We start from the raw sequence: 12328 nt of genomic DNA, 5'->3' as shown, positions 1-12328 counted from the left end.
TTTGATTATCATTATTTTTTACTTGTATTATTGTGGTTGAGAAATAGTAGCTTTATTAATAATGTTGTTTAATTAGATATATTTTTCATACCATAATTTAAAGAAAAGAAAATGTCTTTTAGTATTTTAAATAAATATTTAAAAGTCTACACCTTATTATATTATAAACAATGTCAACTCACCTTAGTTCTAGAGGATTTGAACTTGTGAACTCTCTTTGAAGAGCACAAATTTTCTCCCATTAGGTCAACTAAAGTCATAAATTACAAGATAAAAGAAACATCAAAAGAAACATGACCCAACATCTTACTAAGAATAGTAACAAATAATGTTAGTAAAGTGAGAAATGAAAGTTCAAAGTTTCAACCACCACCAAAGATGCTAGAAACATATTCGTAATCACAAAAAATGTACCAAAATACCAAGTATATTTATGAACCATTTCAAGATCAATATTCATATGTCAATAGTAAAATATATTTAGTGATAAGCTAAGTTCTATATTTTATGTCATGATGGGTAAGGAAAAGACTAGTAAGGACATTAACTTATACCAAAGATTTTATGATGAACAAATGAACAAGCACTTGTAGCTTGATGATTATTTCATCTTGTGTCAGTCTCATCATAGTCAACGATTGAGTAGAGCATATTGTGCTCAACTATTTTCCCAAGAAAAATAGCAATGTTTGAATTGATGTTTACTAGGAATCACTCATAATAGAAAGCATTGCAATTATTTGAAGACAAAAAAAAATTCTCCAAATCTTACATCATGTCGACTTACTTCCTCATAATTGAGAAAAATTAATGTAGTGACTCCAAAATCAAACGACCCACAACATCCTTAGTGGGATGTATTAACTTATTTACAAAAGGGGAATAAAAAAATAATTGATTAAAACCCCAAACCATAAAGAAATCCTTGGTCATAAATATTAAAAATAAGCCTCACACACCACCAAGAGAAAATTAAGGTTTGTTAATGGTGTGAATCTTGGTCATTAGTTAGAAAAGCATTGGACCCATTCCACAAAGGTTATTATAAAAATAGGAATCTTTGTATTTTCCAAAGTGTAACTTGCATTAAAGTTAGTAAGAGTCTTAGTAGGACAATCTATTTAATTATAAAAATGAGTAAAAGAAATATATTTAATTACTACACGAGGGAATGAATTTTGTAAACCAATTCTTATACTTTAAGCTAATGTATGTTTACATTTATTTACTACATTAATGATCAAGAAGGAGTCCTTGTAGGAAAGCTGATTGAAAAGATCATTAACAAAGATGGAGATTGTTGAGAAGAAGGAAGATTATTGATAAAGAATGTCTTCAATCATTGTTTTTTCATTGATATCAAACTTGCTATTTGTTGGAATGACAATTGCTTATAAGATCCAAGTATCATCACTTAGTTGATTAATGAAGAGGATTTAATCAACAAGATGTAACAAAAGTACCTAAGGGAAAGGTTGAGTTATGGTTTTGTAATGAAGTATGAAGATCAGTTAAGACAATGGTGAAATAATGTATTAATAATACACTTGAAGATACAAAGGTTGGCTACACTTAGAAACTCTAGAAGAATGAGTTGTAACAAGCTATCTGGAAAGCTTGACTAAATTTATTAGTGGGTGTTGAGCAAGCTAGTTCATGTCAAGCAATTTTTTAGTAAGTGCCAAGCAAATGAAAAATATAGTGTGTGCAAAGTGAAACAAAAGGAGTCAAGCAAGTTCAGGTGTCAAGCAAGTAATAAGTGTCAAGAATTAAAAAAAATAGTAGGTGCCGAGTAACATAGTATGTGCCGAGCATCAAGAATTCAATAGTGCTGAGTTGCTACATTATTTGAAAAGTCAAAGATTTGCCAAATCTGAGCTGACAAGTTTGTTACCTTGAATTTTGTAAACCAAATGGAAGATAAGGATGATGAGCTGGTGGCACAAAATTTTAGGTAAGCCATTTTTCAATAAATTCAGGAGGATTCTTCATGATGTTTCTAGAAGAAACAAGATAAGGGGTAGATTCATTGAATCCTACCTAATCCATTCAAACTAAAAGAAAGAGCGAAAAGATTCGAGAGGGAAAAGTATTCTAGACTTTTGTTTAAGGAGTTATAGTTCAAGAAGCAAGAGTTTTTGACTTGCTAAGTGGTTAAGTGGTTGGTTGAAGATAGTATGTGGTGTTAAGGAGAAGACATCAAGAAGGAAGAACAAAGTACAAAGACTCTGTTTCGATAGGTGACCACAGAGGTGATTGCACTGGTACAATGAGTATGGAGACTCAAGGAGATGAAGCTTGAAAGGAGGACAAGCTGTCAGACTGAAAGCCAAGAAAATTTGAGAGTTGAACTAAGATCTAAAATTTGCAAGTTATGTTGTGAGTTGTATAAGGTCAAAAGCCCTTATTGTTACTCTCTAGCAATTGTATCAGTTAGCATAAAATCCTATGGACTTAGGTTGGTTTAACAACCATTTGTAAATCTTTTAATAGGGTGGCATTCTAAGTGAATGTTCTAAAGTCCTCTAACTAGGCCTACTTCTAACAAGGTGGTTGAAATCCTTTAACTAGGTCACATTTAATAATGTGTTGTATACTTTAATAAGGCAGAACTTTCATAGGACATAACTTCAGAAGAGTGAGAATTGAGCAGCACGTTACTGGTGGTTTTTTCCAAATTGGGTTTCCATGGAAATCATTGTGTTATGTATTGATCTTTCATGTCTTATTCTTGTATATTGATTTTACAGTAACTTGCTAAGATAAATGTTTAGCTTGGATGCATGGTTAGTTTGAATGTGCTTACTATTATTAGTGAAAAATGTTTTATGAGGACATTTGAACCTTGAATAATTGATTCACCCCCCTTTCAGTTATTCTAAAGCATTTCTAATAGTCCCCAACTGCCCCAAGGTTATCAATGTTAAGATTAATATTTACTTTGATGTCCTATATGAAGGGCCATAATTCTAGGTCATAAATTATTTTTAAAAATTAGGGATGCTAATAGTATAACCCAAGTAATGAAGTTGCCAAGAAGATCCTTAATGACCCTCCTAGCTCCATAAGGGACCAATATTAATATCTAAAAAGGAGGAGGTTTTCTACTCTTAAGACAATGAGATCTCAATGAGAGAATGACAATTGACTGCCTCAATTGACCATGACTTGAGTTAACTAGAAATAAAGTGTTATTTGACTAAAAAATCAAACTACGCATAATATTTTTTTTATTAAAGTACAAAGGTGTGTCACCTTTTAGGCTAACTTAAATCAGAATGACTTAATTTGAGTATTTCTATCTAAAAGTCATTTTTTTCAAACATATGATCTAGATAAATTCATTCTAGCTATGTTATATATGTTCTCACACTTTTCCAATTGGAAATGTTTATTAAATGCATGTTTTATAATAGTTTGTGTCCAATTGTTAAAGAAATATTTTTGTTTTTGAAAACTAACATTTCCATAACTCTTAGTCTTTTTAATGATATGTTTTTAATAGCATATAAACGTCATTTTATAGAGCTCAAAGTTAACAATATTCTCATATAGAGTTTATAGTGTTTCACTTAGATATAGTCTATCGCAATTAAAAAATATTACAAGTATGTATTTTAACACTCGAGAAGATTTTGATTTTGAGAAAGAAAAAAATGCTAAATTTTTTATCAAAAAAAAAATTAAAAAATAATATGGCGTTCTAGAGGAGAGAATCATCTTCCAAAATGTATAATTTTCCTTTTGGTTAGGATAGAATTTTTTTGAAAAATGTGGTGGGAGATGAAAATTATTGATTTCAGGTGATTTGAAATTTAAATTGTTATAAAAGAGAAAATATAGATCAAAAGATGATTTTTATATTTGATTCATCTAGGTATATATGTCATCTATAGCATAATCTAAGATCAAAGAAGAACATATTTATTTCCATATAGTTTTGTGGTGGAAACTAGACCTCTAATTTTCAACATTTTTCAACATCTAAAAAACCATCCTTAGAAATTAGGAAAATATATCAATTCTTATTACAAATAATCATTAAAAATAATAATCCTGAACTTTATCTATGGGTGAACCCACAATAATGGGTTCCACTCTTGTGGGATGATGGAAATTAAAAAAAAAATGGTAAAATCTGCATATCGGATTTACCATATGTTCACGCGAACATTCAAGTTATGTTCGTGCGAACACAATTATAATATATGTTTGTGCGAACACATTTTCTATATGTAGGGCATGTTCGCGCAAACATACCCCACTAATATGTACACCATTTTCTCCATTTTATTGTTTGTTTGCATGATAAACTTAGCCCCACATGTTCGTGCAAACACAGTGTTTGTGCGAACATGTGATTTTAGAAAATTTTCACCCTCTTTTTTGAATTCTTTTTTTGTCTCTTTTGATGTCAAAAATTGAAAATGAATGATCTCCTACTGTAAAATAAAAAATACCAATTTGTGCTGCTTGGAGCAAGCTTTCCAATGACTATAATTGTAATACATATTATATTCATTAAGACTTTCAAATATGAGTTTAACTCATTATAGGTTCATTACCGATTGAACATCAATTGACTTTGACACTTCGGGAAAATTAGTAAATTAGGTGAAATTTTTTTTCAAAAATATCTAGGAAAAGGGCAATTGAGATAACTTTCTATTCAAAAAAAATAAATTAGATTTATGATAAATTGAGTTCAATTTATCTGTGTCAAAAGGAACATATGTCTGAATTACGATTGGTGTCACTTCAAAACTTCATAATCTATACAATATTCAACCAAATTGAATCAAACTAAATGCATCCTCTAGATATTGATGTTAGAAATCCAATGCCGAAAGAATTACCTCATTATCTTTTCTAGAAAAAAAGTTATGTGTGTCAAATGAACTGTCACTCTTTGAAAATATTGAATTTTAATATGTACCACTTTTCGTAGGAGAAGAAAACATTGACTTAAATATTTTTTAAAAATAAAATAAAAAATATGGTTAGAAAGTAGGAATAGATTACTAGAAATCACTAGTTTACATCACCTTGAAATTATTCATAGTTTTAGAGATATAGTCACTCAAATCTAAGGTTTGTTTCAAAAATATTGATTTCAGTGTCAAAATTGGTCAAAAAGTGGAACCCATTATAGTGGGATCACCCCCTGGATTTCTACACATTTCATTAGTTTACTTCATTTTCAAATTCTAAATAATAATACCAGTTTAATGTCATTGAAGTTGAATAGTTATACTCTTGTTAGCATTTTCCTTTATAAAAGGGTGATGCAGGTTTGTGCCTAAGTGAAAATGGTTGATAACTTGGAAAAAATTACTTGAATTTTTTTTAAATCCCTAGAATAAGAAAGAAAAAATAACATAGAATATGGTATCAAATGAATGAAAGCCTTGGCCTTGGATGTCAATGCATCATAAGGTTGTTTCCACATAGTTGGATTGTCCTACTATTAAGCAAAGACTAAAGACTATCATAATTAAGTCATTTTCCCTTGAAACTTGTTCATCACAAATAACATATTGGGGAAAAATAAAATGTGATGAAAGAAATCCTATGTGTGGGATTTTATTTTATCATAAATAATTTGAAACACTAATTAATCATGATTTCAAGAAAAACAAGGAGAAACCCCTCCATAGACACAAGAAAATCCCCACCTCAATAGAGGATATCCTATGTTGGCATTAAGTTATTATTGTCATTAGTGACAACACCTATCTATATCAGTGCTTACCAAGTGATGAAAGTACGGTGCCTACTGAGTGATGAAAGCACAGTGCCTACCAAGTGATGCAAGTGTAGTGTTTATCGAGTGAAAGCAAGGTAAACGAAGGATTCAATTTTTACCGAGTGATACTACATCTACCAAGTCTCCAATGGTTATCGAGTTTAGAACTATGTCAGGTGATTAGTATGGACCAAGCCTTCACTACTACCAAGTGCATGACGATGCCGAGTAATGCAGTGGATGCCAAGTATCAGAAGGTCACCGAGTCAGTTTAGTGAACCCAAGTTATTTATTGTTTGGCCGACTCAGTAATATTTTGTTCACCTATGTTTTAGCCGACCTTGCAATTGTAATTATTGAAATGGTATATATGTGATGTATTATATCATTTGCAATGTATGTGATGTGAAGAGTATCAAGAGAGATATGTAATGTTTTGAGAAGAATGAAAGCAAATCAGCAGAAGAGCAGAGTATTCAACAAGGTCTACAAGGAGCAGTAAAGACGTATCAATCACAAGAGGTGATATACTTCAAGGATCTAATTAGAAAATCAAGTTTGTAAGTAGATACACTGTTTCATCCTAACAGATGAATCAGTTTTGTAAATCCTTTAACAGGGTAGACTGAATAGTCTTTGTATAAATCTCCTAACAGAGTGCATACTTAAGTGTATGTTTGTAAATCCTCTAACAAGGTGGACCTAGTAGTCCTTTATGCTCCTAACAGGGCAGATCACCAAAAGTGGTCAATGTAAGCCTTAACAGGCCAACTTCATACTGCAATAATGATTTTTTTTGGGTATCATCCCCACCCCAGTTTTACTTTCTATTTGGAAGGTTTCTAGGTCACCAAATCACTATGTACATGTGTTATGGATGTTTGATTTCTCATATATGCAGTGGATTAGATGAATGAATGACGAATGGTTAAACTGCTAAATTGTTTAAAGTTTTGAAGTTACTGATTCACCACTCCCCTCTCAGTAACCTATCATATCTTGAATATTTCCAACAATTGGTATCAGAGCTTTGTGGTTCTCAGGATAAAGTTTGATAGCTTGAGAAAAGATCAAGGACAATGGAGATATTTAGACTTGACAAAACTATTGAAAATGAAAAGCTAGATCTGGAATTGGCCATGGCTCAACTCAAAGAAGATAAGGAGCATCTTTCTCAATCCTTGAAGAGAAGAAAAGAACTTTCAAGACAAATGAATGATCATCAGTATGTTGAAGAAAAGATTGAAGACCTTTTACCATCAAGCAGTTCAAATGAAGCTAATGCAACAATTAAGGAACTCCTAGCAAAGAATGGTTCTCTATAGGAAGAAGTAAGAAAGCTTAAAAGAGAACAAGAAATTCAATCAATCGAGCTATGTGAAGTTTTGGAATAGAGATACAAGGCAAATGAAGACTTAGAGGTAAGAAATAGTCAATCCCTTCAGCATGAAGATCTTGTAAATCAACTATCTAATGCAAATGAAGAAATCATAAATCTAAGATCTGAAAATGAAAATTTGAGGAATGACTTGATCACTGAAAGACAAATCAATGAAAGCTTAAAAAGTGACTTGAGATCTGAAAGACAAATCAATGAAAGTTTGGAAAATGACTTGATCACTGAAAAGAAAATCAATGAGAGAATGATGAAATCTTAAGCAGACATGACTCAATTAAATCAGCAAAGTGAGAAAAATCTTCATAGACAAAAAGGTAAAGGTGGACTTGGTTACAAAGAAGAAGGTGAAACCTCTAAACAAGGTCCCCAAAGGAATCAAAGACCTACTTGTAATCACTATGGTAAGATAGGTCACACATCAAATAAGTGTTGGAGCAATGGAAAAGGTAAATTCAATGGTAAATTCTACAATTGCAGTCAGCATGGTCATAAAGCTAATGAATGCAAGGAGAAACCAAAATTTGAAGGCAATTGTCACAAGTGCAAGAAGCATGGTCACAAGGCATTCCAATGCAGATCCAAATCATTCAATTTAGCTAAACAACTTGTCAAGGCAATCTTTGGATGGGATTACAATACCTGGTGTAGATGTCATTATTGTGGATAATATGGACGAATTGGTAAAGACTACTCAAGGTATCACTTGAGGAAAAGAGACACAACAGTAAGATGTTATACATGCACTGAACTCGGTCATATAGCTAAAAATTGCATGAATATAGGAAGAGTTGAAGATAAAAAGAAAGCTAAAGCTAAAAACATTTGGAAGCAAATGAGGCAACAGTGGATTCCAAAATCTATCGAGCAAGATAGTTCAAGTGATGACAATGTCACTTAAGAAGTGGGTGACTCCATCATTTCTAGTTAAATTCATAAAGGATCTAGAACAATATCATCAAGCCATATCTAGAGCAGTTCCAAATGCAAGAAAATTAAATGATCAAATCAGTATTCCAGATACATGAAGATCAAAGAAAACATATCTTTTGCTGAGTTGCATGTACTGAGGGAAGTTAGTTGAAGACCTTACCAAGCTAGGTTGGTAACAACTAAAAGTTTTTGTTTGATCACTGAGTTGCAAGCTTCTACCGTGCAAGTAAATGACAGCCTATCAAACACTATGTCATCTCAGCTATCTTCGTACCAAGCATTTATGGAAAAAATTTTGTCAAAAAGGGTAGAATTCAATTTCATTCTTCATCGTGATTTCAAAGCTAAGAAATTTCAAGCGAATTCCAAGCAACTCCAAGTGATTTCAAGCAATTTTAAAGTGGAAAATTTGTTCAAAATTTTCTTACACTTACCGAGTAGCAATGGCATCTAGAAGTAGTGGCAGCACCAAGGCGAAAAGAGGTTCAAAAATGTTGGTAAAGGGTACAGAATGGAAAGTGCCCAACTTCAAAATTGTTCTAGCCGTTGTAGAATCACTCGACCTGAATGGAGCTCAATCATAAATTCCATCTAAGGTACTTCTTATCAATGATATTCGCACTCATTTCAAATGTTTTGGTCAAGAAACTGGAAACCTAGAGATGGACAATGCCCTAGGAGAAATGTGTGTAGATGGCTTTCTGAAACCCAAATTCACGCATCTTGAAACCAAAGGCTTGACTCATATCTCGCATATGCCTAGAAGCTTCCAAACCAAATGGATTAGGTATATTTTGAGTCGGGTGCACAATGGGAAACTGTGGTTAGAACAGCCAGTGTTAATCACAAAGAAGATGATTCACAAAATTGCGGGTCTCCCTATGCTCAACAAGGCAAAAACTACCAAAACCTTAGGTCAGGAGGAGTTATAGAAGAAAACCCTAGTGGAGTGGGATGGTAGAGGTTTAAAGGTCACCACTGTATCAGATGTCGAACTAAGATTTGGCATTCATTTCATTGCCCACAAAATCTATAGCTCTAGTCAATTGAATAGTGTACCTTGTGAAGCTATGGATTTGGCCTTTAAAATTGTCAAGAAGAATCTTGAATTTGATCTATCAAAATTACTATTGAGACAACTAAAAAAAAATATGGATAGTATAAGGACCTCAAAGAATAATCCTTGTAAATTCGGCTCTCTATTGATATGTTTATTTTTCTATGTTCAAAAATTCTTTCCATTAAAAGGAACAATTGTGTGGAAAAAAGACATTCTCATTCTTTATCAGATTAATAAGTTTATAGCTGAAATGGGTGAAAATTTTGATAGCATCATGGATAATCATTTTGAGGATTTCAAGGAGAGAATGAATAACAGGTTTCAGATTCCACCAAAACTAGTTGAAGACTACAAAGATGATGTATGTTTTATGGTTGACTGTGATAAGGTATATATTCAAGTAGTTAGACCCTGAGTTGTATGGGTAAAGCCTCTTCCTTATGAGGTAAATATTGATGAGACTAGGGATATCATTGAAGCACTGGTCAATGAGCCAGTAAACCCAAGGCAACCAAACTTCGAAACTTATGATGAGACAAAGGCTATAATTGAGCTTGAAATCAAGCTAGCCCAGGCCATAAGAAAAGGTAAGAGGAAGATAGCCAAATTGAAAACTACATCAGGTCCTCTTATGCTTATCGAGGTAAAAGGTGAAGATGAAGAAGATGATGAAGAAGAAGAAGGAGAAGAAGAAAAAGAAGAACAAGAATCTGAAGAGGAACAACCAAAGAGGAAAGGTAAGGTAACTATTACCAAACCTAAGAAAAAGACCATTGTAGTATTCACCAGAAGAACTAGAAAAGGAAAGCAGGAACCTATACTAGTCAAGCCTCCACCCACATTCGAGGAAATGCTTAAACAATTGGAAGAAGGAGCTGGCATCACAAATTTCAAGGCATTGAAATTTGAAACTAGAACTAATGCTGAGAAAATGCAAATTGAGGAATTGGTACTCAATAAGATGGGTAAATGGAAATACTCTATGGACTAGCTTGCCTCTCAAATCTCTAAAGAACTATTGGAGAGATTGCAACCGAGATGGGAGTCAGCCACCCAAATTATTAAAGACATATATGAGCAATCTCTAAAGAATCTTCTACTGAATCTCATTGGAGCAGAAATAAAGGCAGCAATGAAAAACCATGAAGGTAAAATGATGATAAGATTCCACACATGTTTGATCTTAATTAAAGACATTGAGCATGTTGTAAATGATGCAACAAACATGTGGAAAAATATCTATCATCTGCAAAAGCCCAGTGAAGATCCAGTGGAGATTAAGGATGATGATGATTTTAAGAGCACTCCATCCATCGTAGTTACTCCAAGAGAGTTGAATGCACTTATGGAAGAAAAAGGGGAAGAAGAAAAGGAGGAAGAAGCAAATGAGGAAGAAGAAGATCTAGTTAAAATTGTAGCAAAAGCGATTGCATCCCTTCCTCGCTCTCCACCAAAGACCGTTGCATCCACTATGGAGACAGCTTCTACAAGTGAGATTGTGAGCACAATAGCCACATCAATTTCTCAATCTTCACTGGCCACCTCCCAGCTCTAGGTATCTAAAATAGAGGTGCCAAGCACTTCATCTACCGAGCTATATGTCACTTCTTCAGCTATCGAGCCAGCCTCCTCAACTCCTCCATCAACAACAAGTGCACCTATAAGTTCCACAATTTTATTTTCATTAGTTCTAGCTAGTTCTATAGTTTTGTCAGCATTATCTGCATCTAATTCAAATCCAATTAGTTAAGATACTGTTATACCGAGTGTATCATCATTTTTGGGAAGTATTCTAGTTTTTGATCTAGTTAATACTTCTATTGGCATCCAATCCTCAAGTCCTATCCTAGTTTTTACTACTAGCCCTTCCATCTCCACTATTGTGTCTATTTGTAAAGTCAAACCAGTCATCACAGAAGTAAAACAAAAGCATCTATTAATGCTTCTGATCACTGGAAAGGAAATTCCAAAAGATATTGACTTAGACATAGAGATAGTAATTCCAAAGATTGACTATGAAAATGCTACCATTGAAGAGATGAGGTTTACTAGTCAATTAATACAGATGAAAGCTACGTAGAAGTAGTTAAGGTTTGAAAGGGATAAGGAATACAAAATAATTGAGAATGCCAAGAATATAATTATAGATGCTATAGGTGTTGAATTAGATTCTACTCAACACATTTTGATTCAGTTAGAAGAGGTTGTACAGAAATTCAATGAGGATTCCTCTGGACAAGAAAAACTTATTGAAAAAGCTAAAAAGAAATTTGATAATAAGGTGCTAGAGTACATTGCTCAAAAGATAGCAATAAAGAAAGTTGAATTGTCAACATTTTTGGAAAATTTTGAAAATTCTTTTAATAATGTAGCATCACTTTTTGCTAAACTTTGTGATGTTTCTGGCTTCACCAAAGAAATAAAGGATAAGTTAAACAAGATTGACATTGATATGCAAACAAGTGCATCAAAGTTGAAGGTGGACTCCTCCTCCACAACCTCCCACCACACCAAGATCAGATATTTGGCAGATGTATAGGAAAAATTATTAAGAGAGGAAGCAAGGATCCGGTCTACACTCATAGACATCTAGAACATGATCCTTCCTATCATGGACACAATGCAAAAACATCTTGTACATTGCAAAACATTGGTCCAAGATCAGAACTTCTCAGTGGCTGATCACTTGATCCAATTATCAGCAGAAGTTCAAACTGCCCTCTCCACCTGTCAAATCCTGTAGTAGACATGGGATAGTACTTTTGCAACTATTCTTAAGGTACATCAATAATTTCTATCTCATTTTGGTGTAGCCATATAAATTGTACCTATGCAGTCCTTTGGCATTATTGTCAAAAAGGGGGAGAGATTCAGAGATTCAGCATAATAAATGAAGAGAGTCATCATTATAAGTGACAGGGGGAGTTAGCACTCATTTGAGTTAGCATGTGTACATAAGTATCTTTGTATATAAAAATGTATATGTAACCAAAATTCATTCAGTCAGGTTATGTACACATATATTTTGGCTTATTATAAGTGTTTTGTCACTAATGCCAAAGGGGGAGATTGTTGGCATTAAGTTATTATTGCCACTAGTGACAAGACTTATCTGTATCTGTGCCTACCGAGTGATGAAAGCATAATGCCTACCAAGTGATGAAAGCACAATGTCTACCAAGTGATGAAAGAA

Source organism: Cupressus sempervirens, chromosome 11 (genome assembly GCF_028749045.1).
Source record: "Cupressus sempervirens isolate cs-2001-9-10 chromosome 11, ASM2874904v1, whole genome shotgun sequence".
In the NCBI taxonomy this organism is placed as follows: Eukaryota; Viridiplantae; Streptophyta; class Pinopsida; order Cupressales; family Cupressaceae; genus Cupressus; species Cupressus sempervirens.
The sequence above is the reverse complement of the archived record's forward strand: the minus strand, read 5'-3'. Positions refer to the sequence as shown.